The following is a 15,590-nucleotide window of genomic DNA, read 5'->3' as shown; positions in this document are numbered from 1 at the left end:
TTGAAATGACCAGCGCTGAGCACGGGCAGTCAGCCCCTGAACCTGTGCCTTCCTCCCCTGGAGTCCACGTGGCCTTCAGGAAGCCCTGCTGCAGATACCTGTGGGAACTCACCAAGAGAGCAGACATTTAAATGTTTTTGCAAAGGCAGGAGGGCCTATTCCACAGTTGAAGAGTTTTGTTTTTTGTTTGTTTTTTGGCCGGGGCTGGGTTTGAACCTGCCACCTCCGGTATATGGGGCCGGTGCCCTACTCCTTTGAGCCACAGGCGCCACCCCAGTTGAAGAGTTCTATGCAGAGTTTCCTTACCAGATACAGAGGGGAGCTAAACCTTTTTCCGGTACTATGGGGAGGCTCTCACATGACAGGCAGAGACTGGGGGACAGTAGAGCCCCAGCAGGTAATCATGGTCTGATGACATCACTCTGTCCCTTATTCAGCTAATGTTTGGGGGGTGCCTTTTTGGAGGGGTAGGAGAGAGCTGAAGGGTCCAGAGGCCCTGGCAAGCTCTATAGGGGCTTCAAAAAGTTCGTCCAAGCTTCAGGACAATGAGTGGGGGAAGCAGGCATAGCACGGATATCAACTATGCCCCCCAGAGACAACAGCAGCAGGAACCAGGGGGGCACACCCTGTGCTTTATGTCAGGGTCCCCTCCTCAATGAGGTCTCTCCCTTTGGGGGACCCCCAAGTAGCATCTGTACCCTGGAACCAACGCCTCAACATTAGCCCAGCCTGTAGGATCACAACACCTGGAAGCTTATCAGAAACGTAGATTCCTGGGCCCCACCCAGACCTACTGAACCGGACCCTTGGTTTTAACGAGATCCCTGGATGATTTATATGCCATTAAACCTGGAAACACACGGCTGCGGGGCATGTCACTCACTGGACAAATATTTAGGGAGCGCCTACTATGGACGAGGCACGGAGGACACCTGGGTTGGCAGGAAGGCCAGGCAGAGAGCAGAAAGTAAACAGATTTCCAGAGGCGATAGTCTGGGGAAGAAAACCCAAACTGGGGGAATGGAGAGCGCGGGAGGCTTTTCTGAGGACATAATATGTAACCTCGGATTGAAAGTCAAGAAGGAACAAGCCAGGCTGAGATTTGGGGTGGGTGTCCCAGGCAGAGGGAAGCATGCAGGTCTGCAGCTGGCAGGGAGGGAGACACACCCCGGGGGTCCGCTGGCCTTTCCGGGGGACACCTGGCCGACTGCCCCTGCGGGGCCCAAATCTTGGCTGAAAGCCTCGCCCTGGGGCTCCCCTTAAGAGCACTGATCTGTTGATAGTTTGGGGGTTGGGAGTGCGAGGATTCGAGTAAAGGGCATCTTTCCTGGTAGGAGGAGGCCTTTTGACATCACTTTATTTACTCCTGTGCTGACCCCGGAGATGGATACTTCCCATTGCATAGAAGGAAACCGAGGCTCAGAGAGGTTCCTGAGCCCGCTCAGCCCTGTCCGAGCCCCTCCACTTTGCCTGCATTCTTCCTGTTTTGCCCTCAGATCACCAGAAGTGGGTGCCAGGCCCAGGGCCCAGCCGCTAGCAGGGCGCAGGCTGCTTCCCGCAGCGTCTTGTTCTCCAAACATGTCCGGAAAATTCGTATTTCCCAGAGAAAAGCTTTAAAAACCAGACCTCTCTGCCGGACTAAACAAAGAAGGGAAATAAGAGGGAAAGAGATGAGCATTAGCTTCTCTGGTCCTTGGGTATCTTCAGGACAGTTTCAGTGCTGGGTGGAGGCCGGACATACTAAAATCACAAAAGAAAGGCATCTTTAGAACTATCTGCAAGGAGGGTTTTGTAAACCTGCGCTTATCAGGGCTCCATCTGCAAGCATAATCCACCTTTTCATCTGGTTTTATGGCTCTGTACCTGGGCTGTCAGCAAAATCCCCTTCCCTGCCTCCCCTCCACCTCCCAAATTCCCAGCACGACTTTCTTTTATCAATTTCAAACACCCCTGCTTTCCCGTCCCAGAGTGGAGTGGAGGGAAATGCCAAGGTGGAGCAGGAAGAAAAGGCCACCTTGGCTAGGAATTGACCCTAAAATGTAAGGGCATCCTAGGCATGGGGGCTCACACCTGTAATCCTAGCACTCTGGGAGGCTGGAGGATGCTTTGAGCTCCAGAGACCAGCCTAAACTTTAAAAACATTAGCCAGGTTAGAAAATTAGCCAGGGTAGTGGTGGTGCACACTGCCATCCCAGCTACTAGGGAGACTAAGGTAGAAGGACACTTAAAGCCCAGGAGCTTGAAATTTCTCTGCGCGCAGACAAAACGCTCTGTGCTGGCGTACAACCGTGAACAAGACAAAGTCCTGGGCCTTAAATGGACATGGGGTCTGGGCTTCTGGGGCAACACTCTGCCCCATCCACAGTAACCCAGCCAATGTGTCATTCAGGCACAGCCGCAATCCTGGTATCTTAGAGAGAAGATCAAAAGCCAGATATTTGAAAATTTTTAGCTGTATAAGGCAAACAGAACACATCTGGGCCACATTTGGCCTGCAGTCCTCCAGCCTGTCATGTCTGGGTTACAATTGAAGTGATTTGTTAGACCAAATCTAACTGTTTCATGGGGCTGTTTCATGGGGCTGTTTCATGGTACCAAGTGGCCAAGTTTCCTGGTCCTTTTCAATGGACTTTTTAAGAGCCCTAATCACATATTAAGATTCACCAAAAGTGGCAAGCAAAGAGAAATAATTTCTAAGGACCTTTACACTGAGTTCCATGTCAATATAGCCAGTTTGGGAGAATATTCCAAGATCACGTGAAAGAAGTTCACAGGGAGGTTAGCTAAGAACCCAAAGGGCAGTCCAGCAAAGCAAAGACCAGTATCCCGGGTCGGGGGCAGAGGGGAGAAAGGCTAGAAGGGAAAATGCCAACGTGTCAACAGTGAGTGTGGAGATAGGATTATAGGAAGGGCTGCCTGGCAAGCTGTCAGAACTGAATGTTTGACTTTCCTCTCTAGGAAATGAACTGAAAAATCATCAGACGCAGAGACATCTGGAAGTTTGTAACTGTACACTCTTCATTAATCTAGTGTGTGCATCTTAACTGTTTTGTCTGCCCAGACCATTCCCCTTCCCCTCTTCTTCCGGTTAATGCCCCCTGCTCTGGACCAGGTGGTTCTTATGGGAGCCCTGGTCTCCAGAGGACCCCCTGCCTTTAGGGTGCAGTCAGCTGACCCGAGCTGGGCCACTGAGAGCTTCCAAGGTTTCAGGACTCAAGGAATCATTTAGGACACTGAGCACTTCATGGCTGTTTTTCTCCAGCGTGGCGAGGTCTGCTCTGAGCTTCACCTCCCAGCAGAACATCCCATCCTTGGTTCTACACAACTAATTCCAGAGGCCCAGCAGCATTGCAGGTCCTTCCATGGCTTGGTCAATCAGCCCTGCCTTGAACTTGAGGGAGCCAAGGAAGTTTCACTTTGCTTCTGGAGCTGGGTTCTAGTCACTTGTCATCACTGTCTTTCACCAGAAGAGAGCTGGTGAAAACAACGTGTAGAATATCAGCACGCAAGCACCAGAGGTGGATTTGCACATCCAGTTGACTTTCCAGCCTGCTCTGGGCTCTTGGGTTCCCAGAGAAGCAAAGAGTTCATCAGCCCGGGAATAAACCCCTTCTTAACGAAATCCTCCATCCCAGACCATCCACTGCTCAGCAACACACAACATCTTCCTTTCACAAACACATCCTTCAAAACAGCGTTGTCCTTCATCTACTTCTCCCCTTCCTTATAACTAAAAGTGCCTTTTTAAGGCAAGAAAAATTTGGCAGCTTTAGCAAAGCAAAGAAAAAAAGGCTGACTGTCGTAGTGAAGAATGTAAAATTTTTATTCAGCTCCAAAATAGCTTGAGGGCGGGGAAAAGAAACAATGATCAGGTTGTTGGGGGCATGGAGGTGTTTCATAAATAGGGAACGTTAAAGATCATTTAGTAGAATTAGCACTGCTCATTTACATAAAAACATATTTAAATAAAAATTCTAGGCAAGTGATATCAGAATTATTGATGGAAAATAAAATAGACTCAATTTTGGAAATTTGTAGATAACAATCCATATTAAGTCTTTTTTTTTTTTTTTTTTAGTTTTTGGCCGGGACTGGGTTTGAACCTGCCACCTCTGGCATATGGGGTTGGCGCCTACTCCTCTGAGCCACAGGCGCCGCCCCATATTAAGTCTTAAATCCAACATAAAGCATTTGGGTGTAGGGGTGTTTATTTTCATTTATTTATTTATTTATTTATTTTGAGATAGAGTCGCACTTGGTCACCCTTGGTAAAGTGGCCTGGCATCTTTAGCTCACAGCAACCTCAAACTCTTGGGCTCAAGGATCGTCCTGCCTCAGCCTCCCAAGTAGCTGGGACTACAGGCTCCTGTCACAATACCCTGCTATTTTTTTAGAGACAGGGTCTCACTGTAGCTCAGGCTGGTCTCAAACTCATGAGCTCAGGCAATCCACCCACCTGGGCCTCCCAGAGTGCTGGGATTACACGCGTGAGCCACCGGTGCCTGGTCAGGGGGGGTGTTTGCTTAAAATAAAAGTTTCACTTACATTATAGGAAGGCTTACAGAGCAGTTTCTGTAGGCAACAATGTATTTCTAAAGCACACTTCATGCGTCCAAAAGAGAACTTGGGGGTCCCCAAACATCTGGATAACTCCTTTTTTCCCATAAGTTCACAGTACTTGGGAAACCAGAAACTTGAGAGAAATCTACTCTTATGATAAGTTATTCAAATGTGGACATTGTCATCATGGAAAAGAAACCAAAGCTCATTCCAGATTTTCTTTTTGAGGGCAGCAGTGCTTTGGACAGAATGCTCTCTTCCCTTGAGGAAACCACATATTTTGAAAAGGAGATTTTTTTAAAAAACAAAGAAAGCCTGCTCTAAACGCATTTCAATGGTATGACATTATTTTTCCATTCTGGTATCCAATGCAGACAGAATCATGCCATGGGCACAAACCACGGACCATGAGCACAACAGGTTAAAGAGTAGATATGAAGAAAGAAGGGGAGAAAGAGAACTTCACAGTGGTGAAACCTGACAAACATGACCTGAGTCCGGTGATCAAGGTCAACATCAACAGTGATAAGTCATGTTGATAGCATCGATAGTGTGTGCCCTTGATATGACAAGATGAGAAGGGCTCTTCACCTCTGTAATCTTCCTCCCAAACACCTGGCACCCTAGTCTATTTGTGTGAAAAATGTAAGACAAATCCTACTTGAGGGATACTCTACAAAACCCCTGACCTGTGCTCAAAATCGTCAAGGTCATCACAAACCAAAAAAGTAGTAGGGGGGCGGCACCTGTGGCTCAAAGGAGTAGGGCGCTGGCCCCATATGCTGGAGTTGGTGGGTTCAAACCCAGCCCCAGCCAAAAACTGCAAAAAAAAAAAAAAAAAAAAAGTAGTAGGGGAAACTGCCACAGCCCAGAGGAGAGTAGGGAGACATGACAAGTAAATGTCATTCTAGACAGGATCTCGGAACAAGGAAACAACATTAAGGAAAACTAAGAAAATTTGTATAAGTTTGGACTTTAGTTAATAATAAAGTAGCAATATTTTATTAATAATAATAAATACACAATACTAATATAAAAAGCTAATAATAGGCTGGTTGCAGTGGCTCACACCTCTAATCCCAGCATTCTGGGAGGCCAAGGCAGGTGGATTGCATGAGCTCAAGAGTTCAAAACCAGCCTGAGCAAAAGCGAGACCCCATCTCTACTAAAAATAGAAAAACTAGTCAGGGCAAGTGGTGCGTGCCTATTGTCCCAGCCCCTCAGGTGGAGGCAAGAGGATTGCTGAACCCCAAGAATTTGAGGTTGCTGTGAACTATGATGCCACGGTACTCTATCCAAGATGACAGAGTGAGACACTGCTTCAAAAAAAAAAAAGTTAATAATAGAAGAAACCGGGTGTGGGTCATATGGAAATTCTTTGTGCTACAGTCACAATTTTTCTGTAAATCTAAAACCATTGTAAAATTTAAAGGTTTCTTAAAAAGAAGTAAAAATTATAATTTGTATGTTTTTTATTGGCTTGAAGACAAAAAGTTGGTGTTTTGTTTTGGTTTGGTTTGTTTTTTTGTTTTTTGAGACAGAGTCTCAAGCTGTCGCCCTGGGTAGAGTGCTGTACTGTCACAGCTCACAGCAACCTCAAACTCTTGGGCTGAAGCAATTCTCTTGCCTCAGCCTCCCAAGTAGCTGTGACTACAGGCGTCCACCAAAACACCCGGCTATTTTTTGGTTGTAGTTGTTATTGTTTGGCAGGCCCATGCTGGATTCAAACCAGCCAGCTCCCATGTACATGGCTGGTGCCCTAGCCTCTGAGCTACAGGCGCCGAGCCTGAAGAAAAGTTTTAAAAACTGGTTTTAAAAGCCAACTGTTACATGTTTTAAGATCTAATTTAAATCATTATTTACAAATTTCCAAAATCAAGTATATTTTATTTTTTATCAACACTTTTGATCATTCATCTAGGATAAATTCTATGCCAATTCTATGATCTTTACTTTTTCCTATTTATAAAAGTTATACTTGCTGCTTTGGTTATTAATTTATTTTTAGTCCTAAAATACCTAGTTAACAAATACTCTACTTTAAATTCTGTTTAAGTAACTTTGTGGAGTCCATTTTTCTTTTTTTTTTTTTTTTTGTAGAGACAGAGTCTCACTTTATGGCCCTCGGTAGAGTGCCGTGGCCTCACACAGCTCACAGCAACCTCCAACTCCTGGGCTTAAGCGATTCTCTTGCCTCAGCCTCCCGAGTAGCTGGGACTACAGGCGCCCGCCACAACGCCCGGCTGTTTTTTGGTTGCAGTTTGGCCGGGGCTGGGCTTGAACCCGCCACCCTCGGCATATGGGGCCGGCGCCTTACTGACTGAGCCACAGGCGCCGCCCAGGAGTCCATTTTTCTAACTGGACCCTGGCTGACATACTTGCTTATACAAGTCCTTCAGTCTACAAACATTTGAGTGCCTCCTGCTATGCTAAGAGAAGTCATTATCAACAAGACAAACAGAATCCCTGACATCCAGAAGCTTCCAGTCTCCTGAGAGAAGAGAGTAAACATTAAACCAATAAATGAAATGATTCCAGCTTTAGCTAAGGGTTTAGGAAAAGGCAATCATGCTCTAGAGAGAGGTTAGAGGTGTCTGTGCCTTGCTGTTCTAACTGGGCTGTTCAGAGACCCCAAGGATATGATGCTAGCAATAGCCACCTACTGATCTAGGCAGGAAGGAGCTGCTGTTGCACAGACCCTAAAGACTAGGGAGGACCCAGCCTAGTGAGGGACAGAAGGGGGAGGGACAGTGTACCTAGAGATCAGTAAACAAGTGAATAAACTGAAAGGAAATCAGCTCAATGAGATATAATGAGAAAGTCAAGGTCTTTGGGTGCAAGATGCTTGGGTTTCATTCCAAGTAAAATGGGACATCACTGGAGGGTTAAGAGAGGGGTGTCACACGATGCAATTGACTGGCAGGTGGAAAAATTGGACTGTATTGGGGTAGAGAAATGGGCACAAGACTAGTTAGGATCAGCTACCAGATAAGGGCAAACAAGAGCCCATGGCAGTGAAACTGCAGGTGTAAGGATGGAAGCAGAGAGAAGTGGGTGGACCCAGGATATGTTTCGGAAGTAATGCTGATAAGAATGACTGAATAAATTGTATATAAAACCAGCGCATGGTGCCCCATGATTGCATTAACATACACAGCTATGATTTAATTAAAAAAAGAAAAGAAAAGAAAAAGAATGACTGAATAGGGCGGCGCCTGTGTCTCAGTGAGTAGGGCTCCGGCCCCATATACCGAGGTGGCGGGTTTGAACCTGGCCCCGGCCAAATTGCAATGACAACAACAACAACAACAAAAGAATGACTGAATAAAAGTACAGGGAGAAATCAAGGGTGACTGCTAAATCTTTGGCTTGAACTGAGTGGACAGTGGCACCATTGATAGTGATGGGGCAGCTGATTTAGAGGTAACATGGCAAGGCGGGACCACTGCTCTGAGTTGGTTGTATTAGATCTGAAATGCTTGCAGAAGTCCTGGTGAAGACATCATGTGGGAAGTTGGAGATACAAGTCCAAAGTTCAAGGAGGAAATCCAGGTGTGAGATCTACTGGGGAGCCATCAGCCTAGAGATGGTACTTGACAGCTATAGGACAAGGTGACATCTTCCAGCTAGTGAAGACAGCAAGAGGAGAGGACTTAGGTCAGAGCCCCCTAGGCAGAGAGAGAGCCATTAAAGAAAACTAAGAAGGAAGAGCCACCAGTGAGCTGGAAGGAATTAAGGTGTGTTCAGGGACAGGGGAATCTAGATGTTCCAAAGAGGGAGTGTCCATCATATGGGCTGCTCTGAGAGTTCAAGTACAGTGCAGATGGAGAACTGAGAAGTGGCTTTAATAAAAGAAGTCATCAGCGCCTTAGTTAGAATTATTTCAGTACAGTGACGGTATGAAATCCAAGAAGTGGAAGGAAAAGAAGTGGGGTCAGTGAGGTCCAGCTCCTCTTCAGGGACCACATGCTACAGGGATAGAAGAATGAATGCCATGGGGGTAGAACTGGACCTGGGGTTAAGGTCAGTGCCCCCTTTAAAGATGGGTGATATTGGCTGGGTGTCAGGGCTTGCACCTGTAATCCCAGCACTATGGGAAGTAGAGAGAGAGGATCCCCTGAGACCAGGAGTTCAAAACCAGGCTGGGCAACATAACTAGACCCTATATATACCAAAAAAAAAGAAAGGAAAAGAAAAATCAAAGGTGGTGACATTTGATATTAAGGCATGAGAATGTCCAGAGCAGAGGCTTTCCAGAGGGGTGATATTGTCCCCCAGTGGACATTTGGCAATGTCTGGAGACATTGTGGGTGTCCCATTTGGGGCTGTTTCTACTGACATCTAGTGAGTAGAGGTCAGAGGCTGCTGAACACCCCACAAAGCACAGGACGGTGTCCACCACCACTGACAGTGGCCCAGAGCCGAGCACCAGCAGCGCCGACCCTGAGAAACCAGAGTCTACACAGATGTGGGTGAGGGGGAAGGAAGCAAAGCAGATAATACAGAGAGGAAGGGGAAATTTCAGGAGTCGAGCCCTCCAAAAAGTGAAAGGCGATGCAAAGCCCGACCCCAGTAGAGGAGTCTGCCAGAGACAGGACCAAGAACTCTTCCCCACTGTGACAGGAAAGAAGACTCTGGGATACTTAACTTGCCCGCACAGCATCTTCTGCCCAGACTCAGCATCCTTTACTCCTATAGGCTTGGAAGAAGCCACGTGACCTGCCCACTGTACACAGGCGATTGGACTTAGAGTGGGGCCTCACCCAGCCATCCAATCAGATCCTCCCTCCTGGGAATTGGAGGTGGAGCTTCGGCTTCCAGGTACCTCGTGTGGGCTCCTCTTTGAGAGGCTTCAGGAGATGGGCGTGCGCAGTCAGGAGTGCAGAGCAGCCAGACTCAGAGAGGGAGGAGCCTGAAGGTAATGCCCAGGGATGGCCAGGTAACAGTGATCATGGGGAGAGAAATACGGTGTTGATACAGAGCTCCCAGTCAGGCCTCACCACCTGCCTCTGACTCCCCAAGCAACCCTTTAATCTGTAAAATCTTTGTATTTTATATATACACACTACATATAGAGCATTTTTGTGCTTAAGCTAGTTTGACTAGGTGTCTATTGTTTGTAACCGAAATATCCCTGAAGCCATGTTTCAGGTTTGAGAAGGACTAAAAAACATAAAGAGAAATCAAAAAACAAAAAAGTGTATAAGCAGTTGCACAGACATCTATTGGCTGGGTAGTGACCAACAACAGCATTGTCCTTTTGGCCGATGTATGCATTTTGCCTCAACTTTCACAGTGATGATATGTAAGCCTGAAGTTTGTGGCGCGCCTTTAACAGGGGACAGTCTGCCTTAGAATGAGGCTAAGAGAGGAAGCAACATTGAGAAGCAGTGAATGATTTCTGTTGGGATCTTTGAACCCCTAGTTTCAGCTGTGCTTGAAGCCACACGAGCCAATGAATTTCCTCCTGTATCTAAGCCAGTTGGTGCAGGGTTTTCCACTCAGCTGCAGTTGAATTAACTTCGCAAAGTGTCCTGGGTGAGGAACCTCATCTGAAGAGTCCCAACAGTGCTCCTTTTCACCTGTAAGCCAGGGTTGGTAAGTTTACCCAGTTCTGGCTGAAAACTGCTGGCACCTGCGCCTTTTAAAAATTTTTCTGAGGAAAAAGCATATTCAGAATTTGGCCTGCACTCGAAGGATTAAATAAGGGGGCCAGGAGGAAGATGAGGAGAAGACGGAACCTTCCCTCTGAACAAGAACAGAGACATTGTTGGCAGCAGAAAGGCCAGGGCAGAGAGGAGGGCCTCACTGACAGGGGCTTAGTCAGATGCTGGCGTCAAGACCTGGAGAGAAAGTTGGGCAGGCTGACTTTGAGCCCACAGGTGGGAGTGAGGGTGGAGTCTGGATTTGGACCCAGCCAGCTCGGAACTCATTTTCTTTTGGCTCTCTATAACTTCCTGTTTTCAAAGGGAAGGAGGCGTTGTTAAAGAAAAGCCACCCCAGCTTACTGGACAGCTAGTATTTCTCACAAAGCACTATTTTTTGCTGCATTCAGTGCAGATGAATCAGAACAATCAGACCAGGAGGTCCAATTTATTTTATACAAAACAGTGTTCTGTGATGATGGGAAGGTCCTTAGCAAGGCCAGTGGGTTTTATTGAGAGCAGCAGCATGAATGAATCATTCCAAGATGTTAGATAAAATCCAAACACACCCAATTTTCCTGCTGAAACTGGGCTGGGGTTTGACTTCTCATGGAAGAGTAAGCCGCTCTGGCTGTACGGCCCTGCTGCCCATCCAAGACTGTGTCCGTGCAACTCTGTCTCTTGCTGCTCGAGGGTCGTCTGGGCACTGGAAATGCCACTACACTCCACCACAGGCTCAGCTTCCTGTTTTCCCATGTAACTCATCTCAAATGCAGGAGGAAAGGCACCCTAACAAGGAAACATATACTTTTTTTTTTTTTGAGACAGAGTCTCAAGCTGTCAGCCTGGGTAGAGTGCCGTGGCGTCATAGCTCACAGCAACCTAGAAATCTTGAACTCAAGCAATTCTCTTGCCTCAGTTTTTCTATTTTTAGTAGAGACGGGGTCTTGATTTTTGCGCAGGCTGGTCTCTAACTTTTGAGCTCAAGCGATCCACCTGCCTTGGCCTACCAGAGTGCTAGGATTACAGGCATGAACCACCACACCTGGCCAGAAAACATATTCTTGTTTTTAAAAAGTTCCAACCTAGGCCAGGCACTGTGCTCACATCTGTAATACTAGCACTCTGGGAGGCCGAGGCAGGTGAATTGCTTGAGCTCACCAGTTCGAGACCAGCCAGAGCAAAAGTGAGACCCACCCCCCTCTCTATTAAAAAATAAAAAAACTGAGGCAAGAGGATAGCTTGAGGCCAAGTTGGAGGTTGCTGTGAGCTGTGACGCTACAGCACTCTACCCAGGGCGACAACTTGAGACTCTGTCTCAAAAAAAGAAGTTCCAACCTGTTCACTGTAGCCATTTGGGTCAAGTCCATGGATGTTACCCAGTTTTTATCCCAATGTTTTCCAATCTTTTTAAATCTCACAACACATTTTAACCTATAGTTAAATTTCCATGTCACACTTAAATTATGTTGATCAAAAAAAAAAAGAGTAAAAAAAAGAATGTACTTACTAGGCTCTGAACTTCTTTTGAAAAAAATTAATTAATGATCTTTAATTTTTTTCTCTGCACACTAGTCAAAAATCACAGCTCTAAGCTGTGGTCCCATCTCAGTCTAATTGTGAGAAGAGACTTGAGGTAACATCATGAACGGTTTCTCAAGGCCCCATCTCAGCCCCAGGGGTGACTCAGAATTTGCTCAATTGTTTCTGGCAAACCAGTGAGGCCATGGGAGGAAGGTCCTCCATCTCCCTGCCATAGACATCCTAGCTGTGAGTGAGAATTTAGCCAACAGGACCTAGAAGTCTTGACACAGGTAAAGAAACAGGCACATCACAAGAGAGGGATACTCAAACTTGGGTAGACGATATTCAAATCTTGGCAGATTATCCCTCTAGCCCAGCAGTTCTCCACTGGGGACAATTCTGTACCCTGGTGTCGTTTGCAGTTGTCATAAGGGGAGGGAGTCTCTGGTACCCAGTGAGTAGATGTGAGGGACGCTGCACAACACAGTGCCCAGGACAGCCCGACAACATGGAATGACCTGGCCTGACATGTCAGTAGTCCTGAGGCCAAAAAACCTTGCTCTCGCCACCTGCTGAGAGAAAAGAGGACTCTGAGACTAAAACCTGAGAAGCCATTTCTGTAAATCCTGCAGCATGTCAGTAGCCAACAGCACTTCTTCAGAACCCCCCAGACAGCACAACGCAAGGAATGGGCTCCTCACTGGCCCAAGGCCTTACACACTCAAAGGCATCAATGAGACTGTTCAAGGGACACTCTGGTGTGTTAATTGGGACTCCTGTGGGCAGCATGTAAGAGAACGCACGCCTAAGAGTGGTCTGCATGGCAAAGGTTTATTCTTCTCCTGCAGGGGGAACCCCAGTGACAGGTGGTAGTTTCACAGATCCTAGATAGCGGGGATTCTCTGTGACTCCCCTGGCTTTCCACTCTTGGTCACAAAGTGGCTGCCTCACCTCTCTGAGCCTCACTCCACTTCTCAAGCAGGAAAGAAAGAATGAGCTCCTCTTATGTGCCTCTCTCCTCTTGCTAGAAAGGAAAATCTTTGCCAGAAGCTGCCAGAAAACTCCTCCTTACATCTCATTGGCCAGGGCTTGGCACAAGAAATTTGGGGAAAGTGGGCTTCCGATATTTGTCCCTTCCATTATGAGAGATGGGCTCTGCCAGCATGAAATAGGGGAAGGAAGTGACTCTTGGCCTAGACTCTTGGCTCTAGATAATTATGGTGGTTTTAAATTTTTTTTTTTCTTTCAGCAACATTTATTGTTATGCATCCTGCCTGACCCACTGTTGAGCATGAGAAAAAACAGAGGAAAGAGTCTCCACCCCAGAAAGAGCTCCCCGCTGCAAGGAGCCAGGGAGGACATAGAATCTCACAGTGAGGGAGTGGCCCTGCCTGCTGACAGAAGCCTAAGATCAGGGAGGACTTCCTGGAGAAGGTGGCTTTGGGTTCAACCTGGCTCTCTTCTCATGTGTGCCTGGGTCTGCCCACAGGACGGAGGCTGATGGGAAACCCTATGTGAAGTACCAGGTGATTGGCAAGAACCATGTGGCAGTACCCACGCACTTCTTCGAGGTGCTCATCCTGGAGGCAATGGGTTGGCAGATCGAACTCCCCTCCTATGTGATGTCCAATGCGCCTGTGGATGAGACCATCCCGCTGGAACGCTTCCTGGTGCCCATCGAGAGCATCGAGAGGGCCTCCAGGCTGCTCTTCATGCCAAATATCCTGGCGCGGGGAGGCAGCCTCAAGGCCATCACTGCTGGCAGCAAGTGAGGGTGGCAGCCCAGTGAGACTGTGGCATGTGGGGCTGGGATTGCATTAAAAGTGGTTATTTTTGGAGACAAGTGTTGGTGTATCCATCTTTGGTGACCCACAGGAACTCCTGCTTTCGTTGCTGCTTCACTGCTGCTTTGGACGCAAATGAACTGTCAGGTGGGCTGGGCACCTGCCTGGGTGAGGCCAGGCTGCAGGGCGGCCAGAGAGATGAGGATGGCTTCCTCTGTGCTGATGGTATGGCTGCCCTGGTCAGGGCAGGTGTTGACATACAGGTCGAAGAGGACACTGGGTTCAGCCACCTCTAGCTCCAGCATCCACTCCAGCTTCCAGCCCCTGGAGGCCCCCAAACACCACGAGCACATGCCTGAAGCTGGGATTCTGGGCAGAGGCCACATCAGAGCCTCGCTCTGACGTCCCAATGGTCAGGTCATAGCCATCCTAGAAAGGGGCCTCAGCAAACACAGCACTGAGGCAGGAGGCCAGTCGGACGGTGTAGCCCCAGTAGAGACCAGCTTTGGTGCGAGGGTCCTGTGATGACACAACCTTGCCACGGTAGGTCTTGCATTCTGGAAGCTGTTTCTGGTTCAGTAGCACAGTCACATGAAGTCCAGGCTCCAGGTTCTTGTCAATCTTCGCCTCCTTCTTCATACCACAGTTGACAAAGGAGCCATGGCCTGGCCGGGTGGGTCTGTCCACCACGATGCCCTCCCGGAACTCAGACTCCTCATCCTGACACATGTGGTGAGGGCTGTCCAGGGAGTTCAAGAGCCCTGCAAACTGTAGATCCTGGTGCTTGGGGAAAAATGCCTTTCTCAGGTACTGTGGACACTCCAGGTACTGCAGGATCCGGGCCAGCTGTACACATGCCTGGCCTTTCTTGCCGACTCCCATGAATTCCCCCTCCACAGTCTTGGCATCCTGGCCCTCTTCATCAAATACCACAATCTCATCCACACAGAAGATGGCGCAGGCTCTGGCAATCTGGCCAGCCAGGTAGGTGCGAAGCTCAGGCGATTGGGCGTTGTCCAGGATGGAGCCCGGCAGGGCCACACTCAGAGTATAAGGCCGCCTATGGTCATCTCCCTGTGCAGCTGCCTCCTCCTCCTCCTGGCGCTTCGCCTGTTCCTCTTGTGCCCGCTGCCACTCCAGTTTTTTGGTCAACTTAAGATCCTTCCACTTCTTTTTCTCCTCTTTCTTCTGTTGCTTCCATTTTCGCCACTCAATTCTTTGACCATGTTCACCCAGGCCGCAAGGCCGCTTCCTCGTGGGCTCCGCCATGTTGCTCCGCAAACCTTTTTCAGTTTTAAATTTTTTTACCTGTTTAGGCCAGGAATGGTAGCCCATGCCTGTGATTCTAGCACTATGGGAAGCCAAGGTGTGAGGATCCCTTGAGCTCAGGAGTTGGAGATCAGACTGAGCAGGAACAAGACCTTGTCTCTACCAAAAATATAAAGAATAGCCAGGCAGGGTGGTGCATGTGGCTCAGTGGGTAGGGCGCCAGCCCCATATGCCAAGGGTGGCAGGTTTAAACCCAGCCTCGACCAAACTGCAACAAAAAATAGCCAGGTGTTGTGGTGGGTACCTATAGTCCCAGGTACTCGGGAGGCTGAGGCAAGAGAATCGCCTCGACCCAGGAGTTGGAGGTTGCTGTGAACTGTGATGCCACAGTGATAAAATGAGACTCTGTCTCTAAAAAAAAAAAAAAAAAGAATAGCCAGACATTATGGTGGGTGCCTATAGTCTCAGCTACTCAGGAGGCTGAGGCAGGAGGATTGCGTGAGCCCAGGAATTTGAGGTTACTGTGAGCTAGGCTGATCCCATGGCACTCTAGCTTGGGCAACAGAGGGAAATTTTGTCTAAATAAATAAATATTTAAAAACATAAATGTTCTCAAATCTTCACCTTCTTCATATCCACGTCCTTTTGCAATGTGACTTTATAGCCCCTCCTATCAAGAAATGTTGTCTATTTCCCTTCTCCTTGACTTCAGCTGGCATGGGACTTGCCTTAGCCAACAGAATGTGCCAGAAGTTATGGTGTTTCAGCTGCAAATTTCAGCTTTGCGCTCTTTCCACTTCCAGTCTTG

At 48.0% G+C, this 15,590-nt stretch overlaps 1 pseudogene across 1 annotated transcript; it reads right to left on the bottom strand.

Moving 5' to 3' along the window:
* Positions 1–13,367: 13,367 nt before the first annotated feature.
* LOC128573722 (putative methyltransferase C9orf114) lies at positions 13,368–14,791 on the bottom strand (annotated as a pseudogene). The gene has a single exon (XR_008376525.1). The product of XR_008376525.1 is annotated as a putative methyltransferase C9orf114 (transcript).
* Positions 14,792–15,590: the final 799 nt, after the last annotated feature.

The sequence above is a fragment of the Nycticebus coucang genome, chromosome 21 (assembly GCF_027406575.1).
Source record: "Nycticebus coucang isolate mNycCou1 chromosome 21, mNycCou1.pri, whole genome shotgun sequence".
Taxonomy (NCBI): Eukaryota; Metazoa; Chordata; class Mammalia; order Primates; family Lorisidae; genus Nycticebus; species Nycticebus coucang.
Note: the sequence above shows the minus strand (reverse complement) of the source record. Positions and strands in the feature narration are given on the sequence as shown.